Source organism: Diabrotica undecimpunctata, chromosome 1 (genome assembly GCF_040954645.1).
Source record: "Diabrotica undecimpunctata isolate CICGRU chromosome 1, icDiaUnde3, whole genome shotgun sequence".
Classification (NCBI taxonomy): Eukaryota; Metazoa; Arthropoda; class Insecta; order Coleoptera; family Chrysomelidae; genus Diabrotica; species Diabrotica undecimpunctata.
This window is the reverse complement of record NC_092803.1, coordinates 84,495,701-84,522,962: the sequence shown is the minus strand read 5'-3', so window position 1 is coordinate 84,522,962 and position 27,262 is coordinate 84,495,701. Positions and strand designations below refer to the sequence as shown.

Here is a 27,262-nt window from a genome sequence, read left to right as displayed (position 1 = left end):
TTAGATTCTTGAATGTAAGCAATTTGTAGTCTACTTTATTTATGTGCTTCTACTCCACACATCTATATGACTTCCAAGATTCCAATACCCTATCCCATAAATTTAGAAATAATAAACTAGATGTATAACTCAGCGAAAATAAGTGAAGCTGATTTTTTAAAGATTAGTGCATGTGTTGAACACTAGGTGGAACAAATAAGGGGGCAGAAAATATAAACAATTTTTGAAATCTCATTTGTTTCCTGTAATATTTACATAGAATTTTTTGAGAGTGGTTTTTTAAAGTTTAAAGTAAGATAATCTGGTCGAAAAATAATCATTTTTACTTGTACCTACTTAGTAGACTTCATTTGTCACCATATCAAGCTCATTCAACTGGTTAGCAATGAATAACTTGGGAACAGACTGTATACAGTGAAAACAGCGGACTGAAAAAGTAAATGCTACTTCAAAAAAGTATGCACTAACTAAATATATATGGACTAACTAAAGGTATGAACCATGGACGTATAAACACAGATGGACTCAGTTATTTACATAAAAATGTGAAGCCAAAATTATTTGACTAGGTCACATTCTCAGCACCTTCAAATGTCACATTTTTTTTATTAAAATATCTTATTCACGTATCGCTGAAAATATTACTATATTTATTTTATACTCTACAGGTGCTATCAATCCAAAATAATAATTTATTACTTATATTAATATATTTAATTGTAATTAAAACATCAAATGTGCACATAGTGTGCATATCATTTAATAATAGAATATAACAGATATCAACCAATTATTTTATATGTAGAAGTACTGAAACCTATTTATTAATGGCAACGGTGTTTACATTTCTCTGTCTTATGGCTCTACGTCAAACTTCAAATGCTGTTCCATGTCATGTCCATGTTTTGTTTACTTTTTACCCAAGATGAGGAAAAGTTGTTTTTCGATATTTTGGCTGTATTTTAAGTGATATTTGTAAATAGTGAAATAAACAAATTATAATAATGGTGCTACAGTTTTACATTTGCAAAAAAAACGAAATATTTACATCCCAATGTCTCATTTAATTTGTAAGTACTGTTTGTTTACATTATTTAAGATGAGGAACTGAGGAAGCCTGTGTGTTTATATTTTAAAATATGTCTTTCATAGGCGTACCATTGGGTTTATTAATTAATGTATTGAACAAGATATTAGTTCATGAAATTAGTATAGACATTTTTAAATTGTAGTAGACATCATCTGATTAAAAAGATCTGTTTAGTAGCTTTTTAATTTAATATTTCTCATGAATTAACAATAAATTAGTGAAATGAATAAAACTCATTTATTTTTCTATGTAGGTTTCCAAATAATATTGATTAATGATGAAACTTACTCTAAACTTCAACAGAGAAAACAGTATAAAAAAACCTTTCAAAAGCATCCTTTTTGGTTATTTAAACTTGTAAGGAAGCTGAAAAATATTTCAGATTTTTTAATAAAACTATAAATATCTACAACAGACTAGTTAAAAACCTTATGAATATTTTGATTAATAAAACCATACAAAATGTCCCAAAATCAATCTATGAGCATTTTGGTGACCATATGTATGATGAAAATGCAATCGATGGTCACTCTATGCAACTTTTAAAATTGGTTCTTGAGAAATATTTTAAAATTGGAATTCATCATGAAACGAGGACTACTTTAGATGTTAACACCGTGCGCATAAGAAGCGTTCTTACTAAGACTGTTTTATTTCGCAATCAATAAAAATTTATTTTTATACCAACGTCTTCTATTATGTCTATTTACCATTTTTTCTTTAATATTTCTGTTCGGTAAATAGCTTTCCAATAATTTATACATTTTCAGGCCTACTTTTTAATAAGTAGGTATATTTGCAAATAATTTTATGTCAAATGCTAGCAAGAGCTTTGGAATGATCAATAAATAATTTTGTAGCAGAAACCCTTACTACGTGGAATCTATTGATATTGTATTAAAACAAATGTGTCACAATTTGAAAAAATATGTTTTAATACATTATCAATAAATATAGGTATGTACTTAAATTTGACAAATGTATATTTTTTAATTGTTTTTTTTTTATCGTAGGATTATTTGATACCTATTAAAAAATTAACTTGAGCTCAACTATATTTTATTGTATTAATTTTAAAGCAAATAAAATTGTATTTTATTTTTTCTATAAAAACGTGTTTTTATACATTATTACTACTTCCAATTATTAACTTCTGAATAATTATCCCCGCGAGTAAAAATTCAAGCACGCTTATGCTCATTGAGGAAGTATCACAGTCTATCGATACCCGGTTTACTCCCCTTTACCCTCTTGTCCAGGAATATCGAAGCTTCAAAACAGTGTGTGTTTAAGGTATCTTATTGCTGGGTCCATCTATGTTTATACGTCCATGGTATGAACTAACTAAATACTACATTTTCGCATTAAACAATCTTTTTGCTTGCTTCCAAGTTTAAGTTAATAAATAAGTTCAAAACTTCATTACTGCAGAATAAAAACCATAAATAAAGCTAACATAAGAAAGATTTTTCAAAATTTTCTTATATTCAGGCAAGTTCAATTTTCAAATTAATTCCTCATTTTTTTTTTTTCACTAAAAAATAGTGGGCTTCAATTCTATATTAATGAGATTATGAGGAGTTTGACCTCTAAGTTGTTTAATAGAACTCTCTGCCTTATCCTAATTTTTCTAACCTGTTATCTATCCTTCTATTATATATTACATTGGAGGTCTTTTCATTATTATTGCCTGAAAATATTTTCGTGTGTTTAATGCTGAATGCCTTTTCTATCATATCCTGCACAATTTACAACACAACACAAATGCCACAAAAGTGTAGTATTACCTCATACCAGCTTGTATTTTCTGTATAAATTTTGTTTTTGCGGCTTTCTAAATATGGCAGTCCATGAACTGTACCTTACCATTTGTGTAATAGTTTGTCACCTAACCGATTAACAGTTAAAATATCCTGAATAAATTACCCTTTCAATATGGATTAAAAGGCATGACAGTACAGTTAACCTTTAAAGTTAAAGTAAACTTCACTATATACATACACATACAAATTATATTTAAATTACAAATTAAACTTAGTAAAAGCAGCAGTATCACACAAAACTGTAAGAGAAACCAAAACAATTACAGTTTGTTTCTATATGTACATATATATTATTTCATCATTTATGATGTGTCAAATAGAACAAACTATTCATATAGTCTTAACAAAGCAGGGGACTGAAGAGGGATAATTATCATTTCTAGTTAGACAATATTCCACAGCCAGACACTGATAGAATTTAGAGATTTGAATGAAAGATAACTTCGCCTGTTAACTAATTTTCCACCACGATTTTTGATCATCCATACTCTTACAAATTAATATGTAAATACTGAACTTACCTAATGAAAAGTCCTTATCTGATTTGATAGAACTCTTTTTTTATATACGAAACGGAACTATTAATTATCCAATATCCATAATAAATATAATTACGCAGAATTTGAGTTATACTTATTGACCTTACCTAATCATAACCTTATCTGTTGTGTTTGGATTGGATTAGCATTACCACAAGCACATTCTTCTTTTTTGTGTGTTGACATAACTTAAAAATTTGTCTATTTTTGGGAGTGTATTGCTAGAAGTCTAACCTTAAGGTATCAAATAACTTTTAGAATTATGGTGTGACAATTTTTCAAGAAAAGATATACTTATAACATTTGAAAATAATGTTTGTGAAGTAATAAACAACATTAGATATTGAGATGGTACGATAGACATAGGTATTTGAGGAATACTGGATAATGTTCAAAAAACTCAAACACACGGTAACAGAATTACGCAAGTGAGCGAAGAGCATGAACTCACCTTAAATATGAAAAAGATTATATGTAGGTACAAATTCCAATTTACACTATAAAAACAGAAAAAAAATATTCTAACGAAAGTGGTCATCTTACTTGGCCTTTGACCACTCATTATTTTAATATCACATGATGTCGCTGATGCTGTTCCCTCTTTTCATTGCTAAGGGCCTAAACTATGAGTAAAAAAGCAGAGTGAGGTAGCTACTTTTAAGTTTTTTTCTATTCCATACGTACACATATATTGGACCTACAGTTTAACGTCGAATTCAAACGACAAGTCTAGGGGACCTTTACTATATAGATTACGACTTCGAGGTTTGTCAGAGCCTTTAAAACGACGACCTAAGCAATACTTTTTGATTTCTGTAGCCGAGATCTAACCCAATTCTTCTTTTTCTTCCTCATCTTTTTCCTTTTCAGGGATTGCTGTTTCCTGCTCTTTTATGTCACTCATTGCTATCCATCGTGTCTTCCGTATTTAAACTTTTCTATCTTAAATCATTTGCCACATAGTCCTTCTATCTTCTCCGCGGTGTTCCTCTACCTCTATTTCTCTCAACTTTTAACAGTTTTATCCTTCGTCCCACATATATCTTATTTCTACGTCTGACGTGGCCAAACCATTGCAGTATTTGTTCTTGAACCTTTTTTGAGACTGTAGTCACCCCGGCTCTTTCCCTAATCACGTATTTCTTGATCTTGTACCTTCTAGTCTCGTAACATTTTAATTTTAGCTACCCCCATCTTTTCCTGAACCCTCTTTACAATCAACAACACCCTTGGAATCTTTTTTCATGAAGAGACCAATCTCAAAATTTCAAACGATCCTACTTCTATATAAAGACATGCAACCAATTAGAGACGTTATTGACAAAAATGACAAAATCTTAGAAAATTTATTGGATATCATTGAAGAAGTTGTACCTCGAATGCTGGAATTCGAATCCGAAGTTCAAATTCACATAAGTCTCCTAAAACAAATTTCTAGTTCTGTTAGTCTTAAATATACAGAAATAATGGCCGATACGAAACAGTACACATTTCTAGAGAAAACTAGGCTTATTAACGGAATAGGTTCGATATGGAAATCAATTACCGGAAACTTAGACTCGTCAAATGGCAAATATTTCAACGAATGGATAAATAAGATAACTCCCGATGAGTATCAAATCGAAAATCTATTGAAAAATCAAATATCGGTTAGCACTTCTGTCGTTAAGAACTTCATCGCCACAATCCAGAAATTACAAATAGATGAGGAAACATTCAACAATAATATTAAAGAAATTCGAGAGTCAATAATGGATACCTTTGACCAATTAAACTTCTATCAATCTCAAACAATATGCTAAACTTGTGTGAATTACTAATGGAAAGTTATTCATTAAAATTAAAAATATTTCATAACCCAATCATCACACCGTTTAATCTAATTGAATCGCCTAGGCATATTTATATCATAATCATTAAATAAAAATAATCTTCCATTATTAATCTATACTTCGAATCTAGCTCAATATCTCGATATTATCGAATTACAAGCCTATCAACTAGACATAAGAATTGTGTTTGTCTTAAATATTCCTTTAACTGGTGCAGAATAATATACTTTATATCGTCTCTATCCAATACTAATACTGGATAATCGAACAGGTCTTCACTCAACATAAATTGAGTTGTTGTTGATATTAAAAACAACACATAAATACATTGCGCGAAACGATAATTCGTTGTTATACCTTACAACTTATGACTTGTCTTGAGTCATGCAAAACCTTGCGAGCTCGGACCAAGATCTGTTACAACACACTTCCATACCCGATCGACAGCGATGCCATATGCAAAGGCCAACTTCTGAAGCGATAAGAATTCCTTCCCAGAACATACGAGACTTCCGTAGTATTCACCAAAGATTACAAAGTCCAGAAGGTCAACATAAACTTTTGGCTCAACACATTCTGATCCACTGCGTATTACCATCAAATGTGAGACCAGAGATGTTAAATCGGAGATCATCCACACCAACCATGTGTTCAAACTTCAACCCACAAGTGATGCCTTTATTGGTAGTACAAGAGAACCCTCACAAAAATTGATCGGCGTGCATGACAATGTTACTTACCTGGTCCAAATACCATTCAATTGTTGCCATCACTTCCCAGATAAGATCCATCTTCCCGACTTAAAACCACTGAAGCTTAGCAAGATCTATACTCAAGACCTCGAGAAAGCTCATCACAAACTCAACAAACTAATCAATGAACCATTCGTCAATAAACATCTGAGCTGGTTCACGATCTTAACAACAGTCTTCATTTTGACTGTTATTGTTCTTTACATCACATGTAAATGCAGATTCAAGAAAAGATACAATATAGGAATTGGCAATACCAATGACAATGACCATCCGCCCTATCCGCCAAGACAGCCAGAGACAGCCTTAGCCAGGAATTGGAAAAAGACCCTTCCAAGATGAAGACCCAGTATCCACCTAAGCGACTCCATAGACGACGAAGAGCAGATCAAACTGAGTACCAACAAACACACAGTCTAAAAGTTGCTGCCACGTACCAACTTTCATCTAAAAGGGGGAGCTGTTATATGCATTGTACCAACCAAGCTGACTTATAACGACGATTCCCAGGGTCTCAGGTTTCAAGTTCCATTTACCAGAGGTGATAAGGATTCCTGCACCTGCAGTATCAGCAGAGTCAGCGAGACCCGAGGTTTTTACACGTCCCAACTGGGTCAGCTTTCACCAATATTATAAAAAAATTTGTCGTTGTTTATATCCGTTCATTATAATTAAAATTATAGCACGTTACTTTGCTCCTTGTATTTTCAAAATAAAATTCTTTTTTAAAAAGTCAAAAAAGTGTTTAGTGATATAAAATATATTTTAATGTTGTATAATATCGTTATATATAATGTAATATATAATAAAATGTATAATGTTATAACGGGAGAAACAAAACAATATGTAATAAAAGCTTTTCTTATTTTAGTATTGTATCAAATTAAATAGGCAATAGTAGGTATATTAGAAAACCATTGGCGGAGACGATTCACGTTTCTTTCGGTGCACACAAATAGTCCAGTGGCATGACAGGGGTTGGCATCATGAGCAAAGTTACAGTGGCGCAAGGTGTACCATCAAACTTGCAAACATCAATAATTACGGGAAAGACGTCAATAATATGAGATTTCTGAGAGTTTTAAAAAGTCTGCTTTTTGCTCTCGAACATAAATGTAATCGGCAACATAAAACAACTTGGATTCTAGTATTTTATTTATTTTGAAATATTCAACATCTCCATCGGAATAGCGAATGACTTGTACGTTTTTCTCCAAGTACGTAGCAGTTTTATTGTCTTTATTACTTATAGTCTAGGTGCCAGGAGATATACTGTGTCACTCATACATAACAGGCTACAATTTTCAGGATAGCTTCATAAGACCTCGACCCCCAAATATCTTTTGGGATATTTTCTGTACCGGGTGCTTTTCTCTCCAGCTTATCCAAAAGTGGTCATTTTGAAGTGATGTATCAAATTTAATAATAACGTATTGCTGTTTAATGAATACAAAAGTCGACTTCGTGAAATATCCGAAAAAAATCTTGTCCGATAAAAATTTTGGTTCCATAAGGGAGTCCACCAAGCTAAACACGCCAAAAAACAACTTCAAAAAATTTAGTAATAACAAGCTGTATCGTTCTCTGTATCGTTCAAAAATAACGTGAAAAACACTATTTTTACATTGTCCGACAAAATTTACTCCCCGATTTTTCCGTCCGACAGTGAAAATCGGCTTTTCCACGAGTCTGTGGAAATTCATTAATAACTGTCGGAAAAAAAATTAGATTTGTGAAAGATTTACATACGGAATATGTGTCCGACAAATACAATGTACCCAAACTGCAGTTCGACAGAAAATGACATTTTTTTTTATTAATGTAATCTATATAAATTTCAGATATTACGCAAAGCTTAAATTTTGTCAATAACCGTCGGACTAAGTGCAAAGTTCATTTTTAAGATAATTATTTAATGTTTAATACTATTGGCAGACAAATCTAATGGTGCGGGAGCGCCCCATGAAAAATCAGTTATTTTTCGCGTGAAATGCAAAAATTCGCATTTATTAAATCGCGAGTTACAGTACAATGACCGCTACCATCCAGTAAATTCCACCACGTGGATTCCAACACGGGGCTATCGCTTGAACATTCTGGACTAAATTGCGACGTATTGAACAGCAAGATCAGCAATTAATAAATTATAAAAACACCATGTTAAAATCAATATTTTCAGTCTGATTTAATTTATTGTTGTTGTTACTAAAATCTTTGTAAGTCGAAAATAAAAGTTTTAATTGTGAAGTTCAGTTTTTAAAAAAGTGTTTTTCCCAAGAACATTCATAATTGGCGCAGAGTCAGTACGGAAGTGGAAGAGTCTTTATAGATCCTTGTCACTTTTAAGTGTTTGTCCACTGTTCCAAGAACCAGCCCCAGGGAAACCGTCTGCAGAGTTCACCCGAGGGAATTAGAAGTTAGAAGAAGCCTTCAGGAGCAAAGGAATGCACATCGGCATCGTCTTTATCCTGTAAGCGATTTTATTATTACTTAGAATTAAGAAGATTAAATTTTGAAAGAATTTTTAATAAATCAGACTCCTCTGAGTCCTTAGATTGAATCAGAGCTAGATTAGAAGATAAATTAAACAAAGATTTGAATAGATTATCCCAAAGATTAAAATAATGTAGCGAGATTAAATAAAACGAGCGGTTCGAATTTATATACATATATTTATTTATAACTTTACAGTTCGGTACTCTCTTATCAACTAAACTCACTCCTAAAAACGTTACATATATATAACAGTTACTATGTTCTAGAATATTCTGGCGTTGTCCCACCTCTAATTCGCCTACGTGACCGGTTATTCTCTCTCGCACTCGATACATCGCAAATGTTCTAGAAGAGTATTAGAGATGCAATGCAACCGTTACGTGGGCCATGCCAAAAGTATGTTCGTAACACTGCTCCCCTCTTAAATCTGATCGTCCCGATCAGCAACTCTATAGGTAGGCACAGGATGGCGGAATCTACAGGACCCTCCAGCTCTGCATGAACCCTTTAGAAAGAAATAACAGTCTACTGACTTTAAAGGATACGATCTCATCGGGTTAATGCAACACACAGTAATTCGTACGCCGGTGTCTCGGAAGATCACTTCAAGCATGCTTCTGACAATCTTCCAGTCCAGATTATCTAGTGCATGGCTTATCTTGGGTAAGGCCAAATTCTTGATGTCGTAATTGCACACAATTTTCTTCAAATTAGTTAGAGCACGCCATATATCCTCGTAGCTTGCCCTGTCTGTATATGACTTCCTGGTCACCATATACAGCAAAGATCGAGAACCATCTTCTAATCTCAGTACTCTTCCAACTTTAGGCTGCTGGTTTTTTAACTCGTCCAAGCGACCGAATTTCTTATAAACTACGGATGAGATTCCTTTAGTCATCTCAAGATCTTGGGCAACACAGTGGGCTAGAGAGACGTTATGCGGAACATTAAAAAGATCCTGCTGAACTTCTGTGGTCACGCCGAATCTAGCACTCTTTCTCTCTGCGTAATTTGACATAAATTCATTAAAGCTTGGTCGCCGGTCATCTTTGATCTCATGTTGAAGGGTTCGTGCTTCTTCTGTCTCATTTGAGCCAGCATATGGTGCAAGACGATTTATGTGAACTACTTTTGGTTTACCTTTCGGCAACTTCTTAATTCAGTATATTACGTCATTTAATTTCTTTTTAATTTTATACGGACCTTCCCATTGTCTTTGAAGTTTGGGAGACAAGCCTCGACGACGTTGTGGATTATAAAGCCAAACAAGATCACCTACTTCATAGCTTTCACTCTTGCACCGAGAATCGTATTGATCTTTCATTCTGTCACTGGCTATCTGGATGTGTTGTCGGGCAAGTTCATGAATGTTGTTCATTCTTAACTTCAGGCGGTCGACATAATCTTCGTAAACGAACTTCACGACCTAACATCAGGCAGGTTGGAGTCTGGCCTGTAGTTTCATTCACGGCCGAGCGGTAGGCCATTAGGAATAAATGAATGTGCTGGTCCCAATCTCTTTGATGTTCTGATACAACCTTGGACAGGTGTTTGCCCATTGTTCGGTTCATTCTCTCGACCATTCCATCTGATTGAGGATGCAGGGGTGTCGTTCTGGTCTTATTGACACCGATCAATTTACAAACGTTTTGGAAAAGGGTTGACTCGAAGTTTCGCCCTTGGTCGGAGTGGATCTCCAAGGGAACACCAAATCGGCTAAAGAATTCTTTAACAAGTACCTCTGCAACGGTAGCAGCTTCTTGATTTGGTATCGCATAAGCCTCAGTCCATTTCGTAAAATAATCCATGGCTACCAGGATATATTTATTTCCATCATTTGTCTCTGGAAGTGGACCTGCAATGTCGATTGCTACTCTTTCCATAGGACTACCAACATTGTACTGTCTCATGGGTGCCCTCTTTATACCAGCTGGACCATTACGGGTTGCACACAGTTCACATTTGCGGCACCATCTTCTTACATCATCTTTACAGTTCACCCAATAGAACCGTTCTCGAACCTTTTGCAGAGTCTTCGTGATACCAAAGTGTCCACCTGATGCACCGTCATGCAACTGACGCAATGCTTCTGACATTTTACTTTTAGGTACAATTAACTGAAGCTTAGTTTCTGTACCATCATCGTTCTCAAAGGTTCTATACAGAAGATCATCTTTCAGCACTAGGCAATTCCATTGGCTCCAGTAACACTTGACTTCTGGACTACATGTACTAATGTCTTGCCAAGAAGGTCCCTCACTTCGACGCATCCAATCCAATACTTTTTTTATACATGGATCATCTGCTTGAGCGTCTTGTAGCTGTTGAGGTTGCCATTGCTCATTAATGACGGTGGTTCGTCTCACGGGGCAAAGTCGTTCTTCTAATTTAAGACAGTGATTACAATTTGCACTGCACGGCCGTCTCGAAAGGGCATCAGCATTTGAATGAACTCTGCCAGCCCTGTGTTCGATCTCGTAATCATATTCTTGTAATTGTTCTAACCATCTTGCCATCTGGCCCTCTGGATTACGAAATTGTAGGAGCCATTTTAGAGCAGCGTGATCCGTGCGAAGAAGAAACTTTCTGCCATACAAGTATTTATGGAAATGCTCACAAGCCTTCACTACGCCTAGCAATTCTCTTCTGGTAACGCAATAGTTTCTTTCTGGTTTTGACAAGACTTTGCTAAAGTAAGCGATGACTTTCTCCTGCCCATCTTGGATTTGGGAAAGAACAGCTCCTATTGCACTGCTGCTTGCATCGGTGCAAACACAAATTTTCCTGCCTGTCTAGGGTAGCTTAAAATCGGTGCGCTGATCAGAGCCGTTTGTAAGTGTTCAAAAGCTCTTTGACACTCTTCGCTCCATGTATATTCTTTGCCTTCTTCTGTCAACTTTGTTAATGGCTTGGAGATATTGGCAAATCCTTTGACAAAACGGCGGTAATATGTACATAGGCCAAGAAAACTTCTAATTTCGTGTTTATCTCTTGGTACTGGCCAATCCTTAATTGCTGCAAGTTTTTCAGGATCAGCTGTTACACCATTACTTGCTACAATATGTCCCAAGTACTTCACTTCTCGTCGAAACAAGTGACATTTCTTCGGACTCAACTTCAGATTCGCTGCCCGCAATCGTTGAAAGACTTCTGTTAGATTATTGGCATGTTCATCGAAGGATCTTCCAACTACAATTACATCATCCAAATAAACCAGGCATGTTTTCCATGTTAGACCTCTTAAAACTGCATCCATTAATCTTTCAAATGTGGCCGGGGCATTACATAAACCAAAGGGCATAACTGTGAACTGCCAAAGCCCTGATCCTATCGAGAATGCGGTTTTTTCACGATCAGCTGGCTCCATGTCTACTTGCCAATATCCACTTTTCAGATCGAGTGTGGAGAACCAACGAGAACCAGAAAGTGTATCCAAAGTATCCTCTATTCTGGGCAAAGGATAACTATCTTTTTTAGTTACTGCATTGAGCTATCGGTAGTCAATACAAAAACGTGTTGAACCATCTTTCTTCTTTACTAGGACTACTGGTGATGTCCATGGACTGTTTGATGGTTCAATTACCCCTTGTTTGTTCATATCTTTGATGATGTCTTCGGCTTCATCCCTTTTCGAAAATGGAAGTCGTCTAGGTTGTTGTCTGATTGGCTGAGCGTCTTCGGTATTAATTTTATGCTTTACTATGCTTGTTTTGCCATTATCCTTCTTATCCATGGCAAAAACATCTTGAAATTCTATCAGCATAGACTTCACTTTTTTAGTTCGTTCATCATCAAGATCTTGGCACGTTTGAATCATCGTCTCAACAAGCTCCTTTGGATACTTAGATTTCGACGGTTTCTCATTAGTATTCATGGAACAAATCGAAGCCACGGGAACACACTGTCCGATCAAAGTTCTTTTACTTAACTTAATAGCAGTTCCCTTTAAATTCATAACTCTTACAGGAACGACATCTCGAATTCTCACCAAAGCTTTTGCCGTTAGGAACTCGGCATTATTCACATCTTCGACCATCCTTAAACTTCCCTCTCGGCAGTAACCATCAGGTCTGGTCATCAAAATTTTCTCACTATTACCGGGTATTGTTACGTCACAAGTAGTTATTAAGCTGATAACATCTTCTTTGTCTTCATGAAACGGCAACTCTTCACCACTGATCTCGAGAACTCCATCTTTGACATTCAATACAGCCCCAACTTTCCTTAGTAAATCCATCCCCAATATGAACTCATCGGAGATCTCTGCAATTAATACTGTATGTTTCACTGTGGTCTGGCCAATGGATACTGACATATTAGCCTCGCCATATGTATTAATTATCTCACCAGTTGCTGTTCTAAGCTTTACTGTTGCAGGCAATAATTTAAGATGGCCTCGTACTACTTCTGGCCGTGCAATAGTTCTCGTTGCACCTGTATCTACCAAAAACGATATACATTTATTATTGATACGACCCTCTATGTACAAGCTATGAATTCCACCTGAGGACGTAATGTTCACAGTTACTATGGGGGCTGTGTTTCTCGAGGTCGGCAGTTGCCCCTTGTTGTCGACCCGTTCTAGTTTTCCGACTGTTGTATCATTTTCATGCAATTACGGCGAATATGACCTACGTCACCGCAATTCCAACATCTGGGCTCGCGTCTCTTCGGCATCGTGTTACGAACTACTTTTCGTACCATTTCTTCCAGACGTTCATCGTTTGGTTCGTCGCCTTCTTCAATGGTTCTTACTCGATGACTCCGTGAAGTTTGACTAGCTGTTTCATGTTCCAAGGCAATAGCGAGCGCTTCATCTAGAACTTTCGGTCTTGCTAGTCGTAAAGCTTTCTGTAATTCACTTTGTTTTAACCCATTGACGAAGGTATCTACAGCAATTTCTTCTAAAATGTTGTCTGGTACCTCCGGATAAGCCAACCGCACTATATGAGCAACATCTGCTTTAAACTCTTGCAAATTTTCACTTGCTCGTTGAATTCTACTTCTTAGTTGCGCCTTGTAGACTTGTTGTAGATGGGCATCTCCATAACGTTTGTCTAGTCGGGTAAACAAGGTCTGGTAACATTTTTCTTGACCCTTAGGAATCGATCTTAGGATATCTGCAGCATCACCTCGTAAAGCAGCAGTCAAGGAAACAGCTTTTTCTTGTTCTGTCCAATGATTGGCTGTCGCAATAGCTTCAAATTGTCTAAGGTATATGGACCAAGAAGACTTTCCATCAAATGGTGGCAATTTGAATCTCATATTATGTGTTGTTTCGTCTCTAGGTGATTCTTCTTTCACTACCGGTTCTAAGGCTATTGTATTAACTGGTGGTAGCACTTTTGTATTAGTTATCATGCTCTCTAACTGTTTGATCTTCTCTTCTACGTTGTTTACATTTTTCTGTATGTTATCGAATGTTCTTGAGACTTCTTCAAATTTCTCATTGTTTTGATTACATACTTCTTTAATTATTTGAGAAGTCTCGTCGAATCTTCTAGACACATTTTCAAATTTCTCGTCATTTTGTCTAGCTATTTCTTTAATAATTTGAGACGTTTTATTGAATCTTTCATCATTCTTTCCAGAAGATTCTTCAATTTTTTGCGAAACGTTTTCAAATTTACTATCATTTTTTTTTAGAAGTTTCTTCTATCATTTGAGACGTTTCATCGAATCTTTTGGAAACAGTCTCGAATTTATCATCAGTTTTTTTAGAAGATTCTTCTATCATTTGAGACGTTTCATTGAATCTTTCATCATTTTTTTTAGAAGATTCTTCTATCATTTGCGAGACATTTTTTATTTTAAATAAAACTGCTTCTTCTGCTGACTGGAACTGGAATGTCTCTGGGTCTTCTCCATTCTTGTTGAGAACAGTCTTCAGTCGTTCTTGAAGTATCTTTTTGGACCCGCTGCAGTCTTCATCGCGTTCTTCTAGTTGCTCACGCAACTGTTTTACTGAAAGTTCTACTAGCAGCATCTTTGTCAGGCACACACGTACTTTTAAATGTTCTTTTCGTACAAAGATCACTACCGAACTACGCGGATGTTCCCGACGAACAATACTTTTCAAAAGTTCAAAAGTCTTTTTCAAAAGTCACTGCTGAATTTATTTCTTTTACTCACACCGTAACACCACTGTAGCGAGATTAAATAAGACGAGCGGTTCGAATTTATATACATATATTTATTTATAACTTTACAGTTCGGTACTCTCTTATCAACTAAACTCACTCCTAAAAACGTTACATATATATAACAAAGTTACTATGTTCTAGAATATTCTGGCGTTGTCCCACCTCTAATTCGCCTACGTGACCGGTTATTCTCTCTCGCACTCGATACATCGCAAATGTTCTAGAAGAGTACTAGAGATGCAATGCAACCGTTACGTGGGCCATGCCAAAAGTATGTTCGTAACAATAATTTAAAAATATCTCCTCTAAGTCCTTAGATTGACTTTAGAGTCAGATTTAGAAACTTATTTAAAGACAAATTTGAATAGCTTAATAAATACTATATATTAATAAACATAGAGATTAATAGATAAAAAATAAGTAGATTAAGATTTATATATTTATTGTTTGACATTAATGTAAGATAGGCTTAACGTAAACCTGGTAACTATGTCAAATATGTCAATGTCAAGTCAACACCACTTCCCAACGGGGACAATGGGCGACATGATTATGTTGTAATGTATGAATATTATTAATATATGTTCAGCCAATACAGTAGTTTAATTGAGACCTTATTAACATACTTTAAACATGGCGCAGTCAATTTATGGAATCTACGTGTCCAAGGATAAAGTTAAGTGCTAAGTTTATTAAAAAGAAAAATTTAAGTGTTCCCAAAATGGCAAGCATGGTCAATGGAATAGGTTATGTTAAGTTACCCCAAGATTTCGACCTCCAGGGTCAGAGTGCCGCTTCTGAATGGAAATTTTGGAAAATTTCATTCGAAAATTATTTAGTAGCAACAGGACAACACGACGCTGTAGATCAGGTGAAATTATCCATCCTGCGAAATATTATTGGCCATGAATCAGCACGGATTATGGCTACTTTTGTTATCCCTGATGAAGAACTAAATAAGTATGAATTCACAATGCAGCTGTTAGATAAGTATGTGAACCCAAGAGTTAACGAATGCTTTGAGAGGTACAACTTTATAAAACGAGTACAAGAAGATGGGGAGACATTTGAACATTTTTTGACAGAGTGCAGACATTTGGTTAGAAGTTGCAATTACAATGCCCTAGATCCCGATGAGTCATGTGAAGACAAGGCATTAAGAGACAAAATTGTTATGGGAATTAGGGATCCGACCACACGAGAAGCCCTCCTGCGAATAGACAAATTAAGTTTAAATAAAGCTATAGAATTCTGCAGAACAAGTGAGCAAAGTAAATCTCAAAATTTACAGTTTCAATATAACACAGGAAATATTAATCATACACAGAAGATAGAGAAAAAGAAATATGATATAAAGAAGAAACCTTGGAATGAAGAGAAAGAAGTTGAAGAAGAAGTTTTTTTATGCAGAAGGTGTGCAAAAAAGCATGGTCCGAGGGAATGCCCAGCTTATGGCAAGAAGTGTAACAAGTGTGGACTAAAAAACCATTATGCAGTTGCCTGCAAGGTCAAAAATATTAAAAGTACTGAAAAAGATGATTGTGAGTCAACCTCTTCTAATGAATTTTTTGTAAGAAATGTTAACAGCAGGAAAAAGGTATGTAATGTTGATTTGATAGACACTTGGGAAGAGTATATAGAGGTTGAAAATTATAAATTGAAAGCTAAGTTAGACACAGGGGCAGATGTAAATGTTATTCCTTTAAATGTTTATAAAAAATTTAATTGTCAATTTAAAACCAGGCCTACTGAATATGTGTTAAAGGCATTTGATGGAAATGTGTCTCATCCTATAGGTGTAGTAAATTTAAATGTAAAATGTAAGGGTAAGAATATTTTTGAAGATTTTGTCATTGTGGATGGTGCAAGTCAGGTTCTGATATGTGGACAAACATGTTTAAATTTAAGTTTGGTAAAACGTATTGATTCTATAAAAATAAATAAGATAGGCCGGTCTGATTTAACAGATAAATTTATCAATGAAAATTTTGAAGTTTTCACAGGGTCAGGCAAATTTCCTGGCACATATGAAATTACAACAAATGATAAATTTGAACCAGTTTGCTATCCACCTACCAAGTGTCCAATAAAAATTAGAAATTCACTTAAAACTGAGCTAGATAGATTAGTCCAAAGAAAACCAATTGTTAAGGTAGAAAACATAGACCCCAGGGCAAGTATTAATAGAATGGTGATAGTCGAAAAGAGTAATGGTAAATTAAGAATATGTTTAGATCCCTCAGATCTAAATAAACATATAGTACGCAAATCTAGAGTTGGGGAGTCCATTGAGGAAATATGTTCAAAATTATTAAACAAAAATGTATATTCTGTTTTTGATTTATCTGAAAGTTATCACCAACTTTCAATTGATGAAAATTCTTCATGGAAATGTTGTTTCTCTACACACTATGGAACTTACAGGTTTTTAGTTTTACCTTTTGGGTTATCAAATTCTCAAGACCTTTTTCAAGAGGCAGTTGAAAAGCATTTTGGTGATATTAAAAACATTGTAGTTTGTCATGATGATATGATCATAGCAGGGGCGTCTCAAGATGAACATGATCAAGCGGTCAAAGAGGTGATAAATAGAGCAAAAGAGGTGGGTGCTAGATTTAATAAAGAGAAAATTCAATTTAGCAAAAAAGAAGTAAGTCAATATCAATGCGGATTTACTGCTGGAAAGTCAACTACACATCAAATTCAAGCACATAGGCAGATTCTAGAAAAGTCACTGGAATATAACATAGAAACACACCATCTCTTCGTTGACTTCAAAGCAGCCTATGACAGTGTGAAAAGAACTGCATTATATAATGCAATGATAGACTTTGGGATCCCACCTAAGTTAGTTAAGTTGACCCACCTAACAATACAAAACGTAAGCTCATGCGTTAGAATTGAAGGAGAAAACTCTACGTTCTTTGACATTAATAATGGTCTAAGACAGGGGGACGCGTTGGCGTGTCTGCTCTTTAATATTGCCTTGGAAAAGGCAATCAGACAATTAAATATTAGAATGAATGGAACTATTTTTAATAGATCGACGCAAATTCTCGCATTCGCTGACGATATAGTTATAGTGGGCAGAAGTATGAGAGACATGGTGCAGTGTTTTACAAGGCTTGCGGACGCAGCAAGTGAATTAGGACTTGTGGTAAACGAGGAAAAAACCAAATATATGTTGGTTTCTAAAAACCCTCGAAATATCCAAGAAATAATTCAAATTAACAACCATACCTTTGAGCAAGTCAAAGAATTTACATATCTTGGATCGCTAGTAAACGCAACAAACACGACAAGCGACGAAATAAAAAGACGCATAGCAATAGCAAACAGAACTGTTCACGGCCTCCGGAGACATTTAAAAAATAAAAATATAAAACGTGCACTAAAGCTTAATATATACAGGACCTTAATAAGACCAGTTTTGATATATGGGGCTGAAACGTGGATCTTATCTCAAAATGATAAAAGACTTCTTGGTATTTTTGAGAGAAAAATTCTTAGAAAGATTTTTGGGGCCGTAAATGAAAATGGGCTATGGCGTCGAAGATACAACTTTGAACTGTATCAGTTATACACCGATCCAGATATTGTGAAGTTTGTTAAAGTGCAGAGACTTAGATGGGCTGGACACATTGCTAGGATGTCAGATCACGAATACACGAAGAGATTAACATTTTCACAACCAGAGGGCACAAGAAGCAGAGGACGACCACGAATGAGATGGATTGATGATGTGGAAGAAGACCTACAGATTCTAGGGGTTAGAAGATGGAGGGAAGTTGCCAGGAATCGACAGGAGTGGCGACTTCTTTGTGAGCAGGCCAAGATCCACAACGGATTGTCGAGCCACTTATGATGATGAAAAAAGAAGTAAAGTTTATGGGACAAATTTTTTCTCATTTAGGAATGAAAGTAGATCCTGAGAGGACAGATGCTTTATGTAAATTAGAAAGTCCAAAAAGTAAATTAGAGTTACAAAGAATAATAGGTTCCTTTAACTATATTAGACGTTATGTTAAAAATATGGCTGAGCACATGCAAATTTTATGTGAACTTTTAAAAAACAATGTAGAATGGCAATGGTTGCCTAAACACCAGGAATGTTTTGATAAGTTAAAGAAAATAATTTCAAATTCTCCAGCTCTGGTACCATTTGATCCAAATAAAAAGATAGTTTTGCAATGTGATGCATCCAAAAATGGAATTGGGTGTTGTATGTTTCAAAACTATAATGGTATGTTGAAATTAGTTGCATGTTCATCTAGGTCTATGAATGAACATGAAATAAATTACAGCCAGACAGAGAAAGAGTTATTAGCCATTTTTTATGGTACACAAAAATTTCATAACTTTATTTACCAGTGTGATGTTGATGTCCAAACAGATCATAAACCAATAATTTCAATTATGCAGAAACCAATATGCAAAATTGGGTCAGTAAGGTTGCAGCGTTTAAGGCTAAAATTATTAAAGTACATATTAAATATTTATTATGTTCCAGGAAAGCATATTCAATTTGCGGATATGCTTTCTAGAGCTAGTTTAAAGGCACAAACCCTTGATTTAGAGATGTTTGATATGGTTTATTCAGTCTCACTATACTTACCAATGACAGATAAAAAAATATATTAGTTCAGAGAAGAAACCTCTAAAGATAAAGTTTTGGCTACAATTGTTGATTTTTATTATAAAGGCTGGCCTAAAGAAAACAAGATTCCAGAGTATATAAAGCCATATTACAGTATTAAAAATGATATATATGTTGAAGCAGGAATTGTTTTTGTTGAAAATAAAATAATTGTACCAAAATCTCTAAAACAGGAAATGATTACTCTGTTACATAAAGGTCATATAGGAACTAGTAAAACTATTAATAAAGCAAGATCTTTATTTTTTTGGCCAAATAATTATAGAGAGCCAATGTTAGCACATTCAATACCAAAATTGAGGTTTAATAAAATTGCGGCTGATATTTTGGAATTTGGTGGTAAATCTTACTTAATTCTAATAGATTATTTTTCCCATTGGATAGAGATGCTATCATTAAATTATAAAACATCTGAAGCCATAATAGATGCAATGCAAGATGTTTTTTCCAGATTTGGCTATCCTCAATTTTCAATTGCAGATAATTTACCATTTATATCATTTAAGTGTAAAAAATATTACGATAATAAACAAATTACAGTCCTGACATGTTCACCTCATTACCACCAAAGTAATGGCCTTGCTGAAAAGGCTGTAGGAATTTGTAAACAAATTTAAAAAAAAAGTTTTACAGAAAACTCTGATTATCGTGAGTTAGTTTTAGAATATAATAATACTGCTATTATTTCATTAAGTGCATCTCCATCACAAATATTAAATAGTAGATCTTTGAGAACAGAAATACCATTAAATAGTGAACAATTACAACCTAAAATTCAGAATGAGATTTATAAACTGTTATCGGACCAACAACAAAAATCAAAAGTTCGGTATGATAAACATAGTAAACGTACACCAACAACTTATAAAAGGGGGGATAATGTAGTTGTTAAGAGTAGTGTTGATAAAGTATGGTATAAAGCTGTTATTGTAGAAAAAGCTAAAGAACCCAGATCGTACTGGATAAGAAAGGAATGCAATAATAGGATAGTTAGAAGAAACACAAGACACATAAGACCATCACATACAAAATCAGATGTAGCAGACATGTATCTTGAACCTGAGTTGTATCCACACACAAACCCAAATAGTTATAAGGATAATGATAATAATGATTTAAATAATGTATGTATTCAGGATAATGATTTAACAAATTTGTTTAATGAACATAGGAATACTGATATTGTAAGTCCTCATTATAGCTGCTCAAAAAATAATGATAGTAAGAAATGTAATGTTTCAAAATTCGGACGTACAATTAAACCTAGGGTATGCCTTAATCTTTAAGGGGAAGGTGTTTGACATTAATGTAAGATAGGCTTAACGTAAACCTGGTAACTATGTCAAATATGTCAATGTCAAGTCAACACCACTTCCCAACGGGGACAATGGGCGACATGATCATGTTGTAATGTATGAATATTATTAATATATGTTCAGCCAATACAGTAGTTTAATTGAGACCTTATTAACATACTTTAAACATTTATATATTGACTATTGACTATATTATATTGAAAAAATTTAAAATTTGGCAGTTCCACAATTTGACGTTAAAAATTTATGCATTCTTCCAAATTTTGACGGAAATCCAAATGAATTACATGAATTTATTAAAGTTTCTACAATACTTCTAAACCATTATTATGACAGACTTAATGCAGCTAGTATACAAAACAAATTTTTGCTTCATGGTATTATCAGTAAATTAACAGGTAGAGCCAAGGAAGTTATATCTGTATATGAATGCGAAAGTTGGGACGAAATAAAAAACGCATTAATTAAAAATTTTGGAGACCAGAGAGACGAAAATTCGCTTACAAGGGATCTAGTAAATTTAAGACGAGACTTAACATTTTTAAAGAACACCTCAACCAGAAAAAGAAGTATGCAATTTTATTTGAAGCAGAAGAAGAAATTTTTGCAGAAATTTGCGAAATTATCAGGAAAACTTTTAAACACAACGCATATGACTTAGTAAAGTGCAATCTTTTATTGGAAGATGTTAACCTAGAAGAACAACAAAAAGAGATTATAAAAAACTATCATGAAGGAAAAACAAATCATAGAGGAATAGCTGAAACAGAAAGTCAAATAAGGAAACGATATTACTGGCATAATATGAAGAAGGACATAGAAGATATCATAAACTTTTGCGATATATGTCAAGAAAATAAATACGACAGACTTCCTCCCAAACCAAAATTTATGGTTACACCAACTCCTACTAAACCACTGGAAATAGTTCACATTGATTTATTCCAGGCTGATCGACAGAAGTTTCTAACCATAATAGACGCATTTTCGAAGTATGGGCAAGCCTACCCAGTAAATGGAGGAAATGCAATCAATGTACTCAACGCCCTATTGATTTTTATAACACATCATGGACTCCCAACAATGATAGTAGCCGATAATGGTACGGAATTTAAAAATGCAGTAATACAAGATTTTGTAGACTCTCATAAAATCTCAATCCACTATACAACACCAGAGAATCCGCAATTCAACGGGATAATTGAGAGATTTCATTCTACGTTAATCGAACATCTTCGAATCCTAAGGAACACCAAAGCAAAGCTCTCAATAAAAGAACAAATGCTATACGCTATAATTGGATACAATAATTCCATACCTTCAGCAACGAAGTTAAGACCCATTGACATATTAAACGGACATATCGACGCAAAAGATCCCTTTGACGTTGACATACAGAAAGTAATACTGAACAATTATATCCAAAATCATAGAGAGATAACAAAGGAATTATACAAGGAAGTAAACCAGCAAATACAAGAGAATAAAAATAAAGTCATCGAAAATAGAAATAAATCGAGACAAGACCCTATTACGTACAAACCAAGCACAAAAATCTATACAAGGAAAACAGTTACCAGAAATAAATTACTTCCGCGATATTCCTCAAAACATATAAAAAGAAATAACGAAGTGACTGTAAAAACATCAAAAACTACAGTTCACAAGAAAAACATAAAACACCAACCTAAATCAAAAACTAATTCTGAACCTTCTCCACAGGATCACCCTGACGACGGGAGAGGAAGTGAAGATCAAGGACCTGAAAGACAACCCAGGAATAATTCCCCTCAACCTATGACAAGCAAAGATTCATACTAGTACACACGATTTTATACACTTTTTCAAACTACTACCAATAAAGGAAGAATTGGACATAATTGAAACCCAGTACGTTGCAGTGACTACAGCAATTCAAAATGGACTTAGCCATCCGTATCTTAGCAGTTTACAAAATTTCGACCAAGCTCTTAGATATCAATTAAAATCAGCTCAAGAAAAATTCTCAACAATTTACCCCTATAGCAGAACAGAAAGAGGGTTAATTAATGGAATAGGAAGCATTATCAAAGCAATTTCTGGAAATATAGATCAAGATGACGCAGAAAAATACAACAATGCTATAGAAACCTTACAGACGAATCAGGAAAATCTTATAAATCATCTTAATCGTCACATTAGCTTGTACAAGAAGATTATAAAAGAGTTCTAGCAAACTATCACATTACTAACACATAACCAAGAAATAATAGCAGAAGAAGTAAATAATATCAGCACGAATTTCAATACATTCATTTTCGACTTCAATCATTATTTGCAAGCAAGGAATGTTCTGGACCAATTAAATTTGACCCTTCAAATTATACTTCAGTTACTTAATGACCTAGAAGAAGCCATTACATTTTCTCGTGTAAACACTCTCCATAACAGTGTGATCAAGAAAGACGAAATAAAATGGATCATCAATAAAATTCTAGAACACCATAAGGCAGACCAACTTGTGTACATCGAAGACGAGGACATCCTAAAGTACTACGACATCATCAAAGTAGATGCCTATTATTCAAACCGTACTATTATATTTATCCTTCATTTTCCTGAAAAATAAACGAAAGATAAACGAAAAATCCTTTCAATATTTGGAAGAACCATGTGCCCGAATCGACACAAGATATCTTTGCCAAGAGGAAACAATACTAGAAGCAACGAAAACTGATGACTGTATCAAACAAATCCTGCAGTTGAGCACCCAAGAAGCTTCTTGTCAATACACCCCCGTCCAAACTCGAGATGTCATCATTCAAAGATTATCAGATGCCCACTATATAGGAATATTTCCCGAATCAACCAAAATTACAACTCGATGTTCTACAACAAAAATTTTGGGCCTAAAAGGAACTTATCAATCTTCCGCCCAGATGCGAATTCAAAACCCCAATCCAGAGTTACATAAATTCAAGGACAACCATCCCAGAGCAACTGCTAATGCTTCCCAAAATAAGGACCATAGATATTCAAACAGCGATTAAATTCAAACCATTAAGAATAGATCACATCCCCTTAGACAAACTGCATGAACTCTCTAAGGAAGAGGAACATCTAGAGACAATTAACCCGAAATTATGGAACCATAGCCATAACCATTTTTGGATGACTCCTTTATATATCTTTATTACAATAATCTGCCTCTATATATGTTACAGGTATAAAACAAATAACAAAAAACCTAACTCTAGCGACGAAACTCCAGAAGAGGCCAACTCAACAGTTCTGTTCGTCCCTCACAAAACTTCTTTAGAGGATGGAGTAGTTACAGTACAGTGACCGCTACCATCCAGTAAATTCCACCACGTGGATTCCAACACGGGGCTACCGCTTGAACATTCTGGACTAAATTGCGACGTATTGAACAGCAAGATCAGCAATTAATAAATTATAAAAACACCATGTTAAAATCAATATTTTCAGTCTGATTTAATTTATTGTTGTTGTTACTAAAATCTTTGTAAGTCGAAAATAAAAGTTTTAATTGTGAAGTTCAGTTTTTAAAAAAGTGTTTTTCCCAAGAACATTCATAACTCGCGTTATTGAGAATTATGCTTATAACAAGGATTACTGGTATTTAAGGAAGTATTTGATATTTTATATTATATTCTGTATGAATATTAAAAATATTTGTAAAAATAATATAAATATATATATATATATATATATATATATATATATATATATATATATATATATATATATATACAATAAGTAAGTTCCAAAAAAATAAATCTTTTGGTCACGAGGATATCGGTCAAAGGAGAAATAATAAAAGAAAATCACAGTTCCATTCCTATATTTGAAGACGTTTCGCTTATTTAATTTACAAGCTTCATCAGTTCAATCTAAAAGAATACAAAGGTGGTAGGTAAGAATATAAAAAAACATGGAAAAATAACTTACGAATGGTGAGTGAAGAAAGTTAAGGTGTAAAACAAACACACCATTCTCTTTGTATCCGTGGTCAAAATATTAAAGTTGTAATATTAGCTTAAATGTTCATATGTAGTCGAATTCATGTATAACCATAAGAAAAAGATTACTTTAAAGGTGAAAAAAATGGATAAAAACTACTGCGAAGCAATAGAAAAACCCGTCACATTGTACGTAAAAAAACATATTATACTCGGTTCGCTATCTCCAGTCCGAACTGTCTAGTGAATTTAGTAATGATTTTTTTGCGAAGTTAGTTACTTCTTGACAGACTCGAAGTGGCTGGAAATCACTATACAACCAAGCACACGTACTCATAGCCAATATTAATAGTAAACAAACTAAATAGTATATAAAATAGAACTTTACAAATTACCGACAATCAATATTTATTTGTTTGCACCATATATAATAAATAGTTATGTTAAATTATAACAACTAAAATATATATATTTTAAATATATACTACCCAAAATGTTATGGGTTTAGTATGCACTTCCACTATTTAGAATAATTCTTCTTTTTTCAAAGAACGAAGTCTGCAGTAGTAGTATACTTGAGCTATTAATACTGAGAAGTAGGAATTGTTGTGTTGTAAGTTTCCGACAATGAATCTGTCAAAATATGCCCGAGCTAAGCGAATGGAGTATAACAGTAAAGTCTAGAAATAAAAACAAAAGATTTTACAAAACACACTGGCACCGAGCTGTTATTCTAACAAAGTTAACGTTTAAAAAACATCTTATACTTCACTTTAGGGCGCATCTCAAATTCAAAAATTTCAGCAGGAAAACCAAGTCAAGTTACCGGTATTTTCGTTGAAGTAATTGTGTGTCCTTTCATAGTTGTGCGTCGGGGTAACTTATTGGAAGTATGAGATGAGTATGCGCAATACAACAAGAGCGCAAACCAGCAACGCAGAGGACGTTGAAGAAAATAAAATTATTTGATTGGAATGTCTACAAAACCAATTTGTAGTGAAGGAAGGTTGAAATCTGAAATTTATTATGCCGATTAAGTCAGGGAATGAGGAATGCGAATATGGATTATGAAATAGATAAAGCTTTATGTAAATTAGGAATGAGTCAGTATAAATGTAAAAGGTTGGATATAAGGAAGTACTAATGGGGGATAAAAAGAAGGTTGATAGGTAACTAAGATGTGACGATGGTCAAAGGGAACGGAGGTGATACCGTCTGGAAGCAAAAGAACTTCGAGAAATTCCTCATTTGATGTTGGAAAGAAGAAAATGGTATAATAAACTGAGGTTGTCGATGTCAGTACGTTTGTTCATAGAGGAAGGATTAAGGAAAATGTGGCACATTTCTAGGAAACTTCTCTTGAAATGGTTGCTTTCTGTACAAAGAATTTTGACCTGTTCATAATCTGGTCGGTGGTCAGAAGTAAGAATGTGTTGTGCTAAGGCACAAGAATGTTTATGGCATCTAATATCACTCTTGTGAGAAGTGAGTCGACCTTTAAGGGATCTACGAGTCTAGCCAATGTAACATAGGTTGCAATCCATGCAGGGGATGTTGTAAACCACATTGAGATATATATATATATATATATATATATATATATATATATATATATATATATATATATATATATATATAATAAAAAATAAATTTAATAATTAAACTTTTTTTTTGTCGTTCTTCATCAGAACTGTTATTTAACTCTTCATCACTTGAACTAATAATGTTCTTATCGTTCTCTTCATTTTGACTTTCCGTATCTGAAATAATAATAGATTATGATTTTTTACAAGTACTATATTTTAAATATAAATAACAAGCATAAAATATTATTACCTGATATATTTGAAGATATATCGTCAAATGTAGGACACTGAGGGCCATCAAACCAATGTTGGTAATATTTTTCTTCTATCAGTGTTCGTCCAGAATTCTGAGGTTTTAAATGAGTTGGTGATATTGTACTGGTGGTCTTGCACCACACACTGCATATAAAAATTGTTCTTTTAATTTGTTGCAATAGCTCTTCTTTAGTTGGAGACATACTTGATGCATCGAGACCTCTTATCTGAGCTTTTATTACCATTTCATTGTGGTTTTTGTTTCCAAAAGCCTTCTCGAAGAACTCAACTCGCCCCATGTTGACGTCTTTGCTTTTTAAGGAATAAACTTTACAAATAAATTCTTCAATGACTTTAAAAGTTGGGTTTGAAGTATTCATTTCAGATGGAGGGATTCTTAAAAGATCCAGGAAAGCTACCTGGTATCTCTCGTTTTTCTTCAAAATATCAAATGGTCTCTTCTTTCCTTTTCTATAAAATGCAGGGTATTATAACCATTGCCATAACATTGCCAGTAAATACATGACATATTGTTAGAGCTCGTGTCATTTGCTCTCCATAATTTTGATAAATATCATTGATATTAAATTTTTTTTCTGTTGGTTGGCATATCTATAATTATTACTTCCACATTAGATTTTAAAAATTCCATATTGAATAATGTTACGAATATTTATTATTTTTATATAATGTATTTAGTTAATTTTAAGTTCTATCATATTACCCAAAATTTCCCGTTGCTACTGTTCTATAGACTATGTCAAATATAATATCAAAACGCCAGAAAACAAACTGTGACCGATTCGGGAAA

General features: G+C 34.1%; 1 protein-coding gene across 4 annotated transcripts in view; it reads right to left on the bottom strand.

Annotated features, from left to right (window-relative positions):
• LOC140450974 (uncharacterized) overlaps nucleotides 1–3,601 on the bottom strand; it is a 48,101-nt gene extending 44,500 nt beyond the window's left edge. Inside the window, exons 1-2 of one of the 4 annotated variants that reach the window (XM_072544692.1) lie at nucleotides 3,435–3,601; nucleotides 333–428 (exon numbers count right to left, since the gene is read on the bottom strand). The gene's annotated coding sequence lies outside the window, so the exon portion shown is untranslated. The remainder of the gene's footprint in view (nucleotides 1–332; nucleotides 429–3,434) is intronic. The other 3 variants (XM_072544686.1, XM_072544679.1, XM_072544697.1) reach the window with 3 other exon arrangements.
• Nucleotides 3,602–27,262: the final 23,661 nt, after the last annotated feature.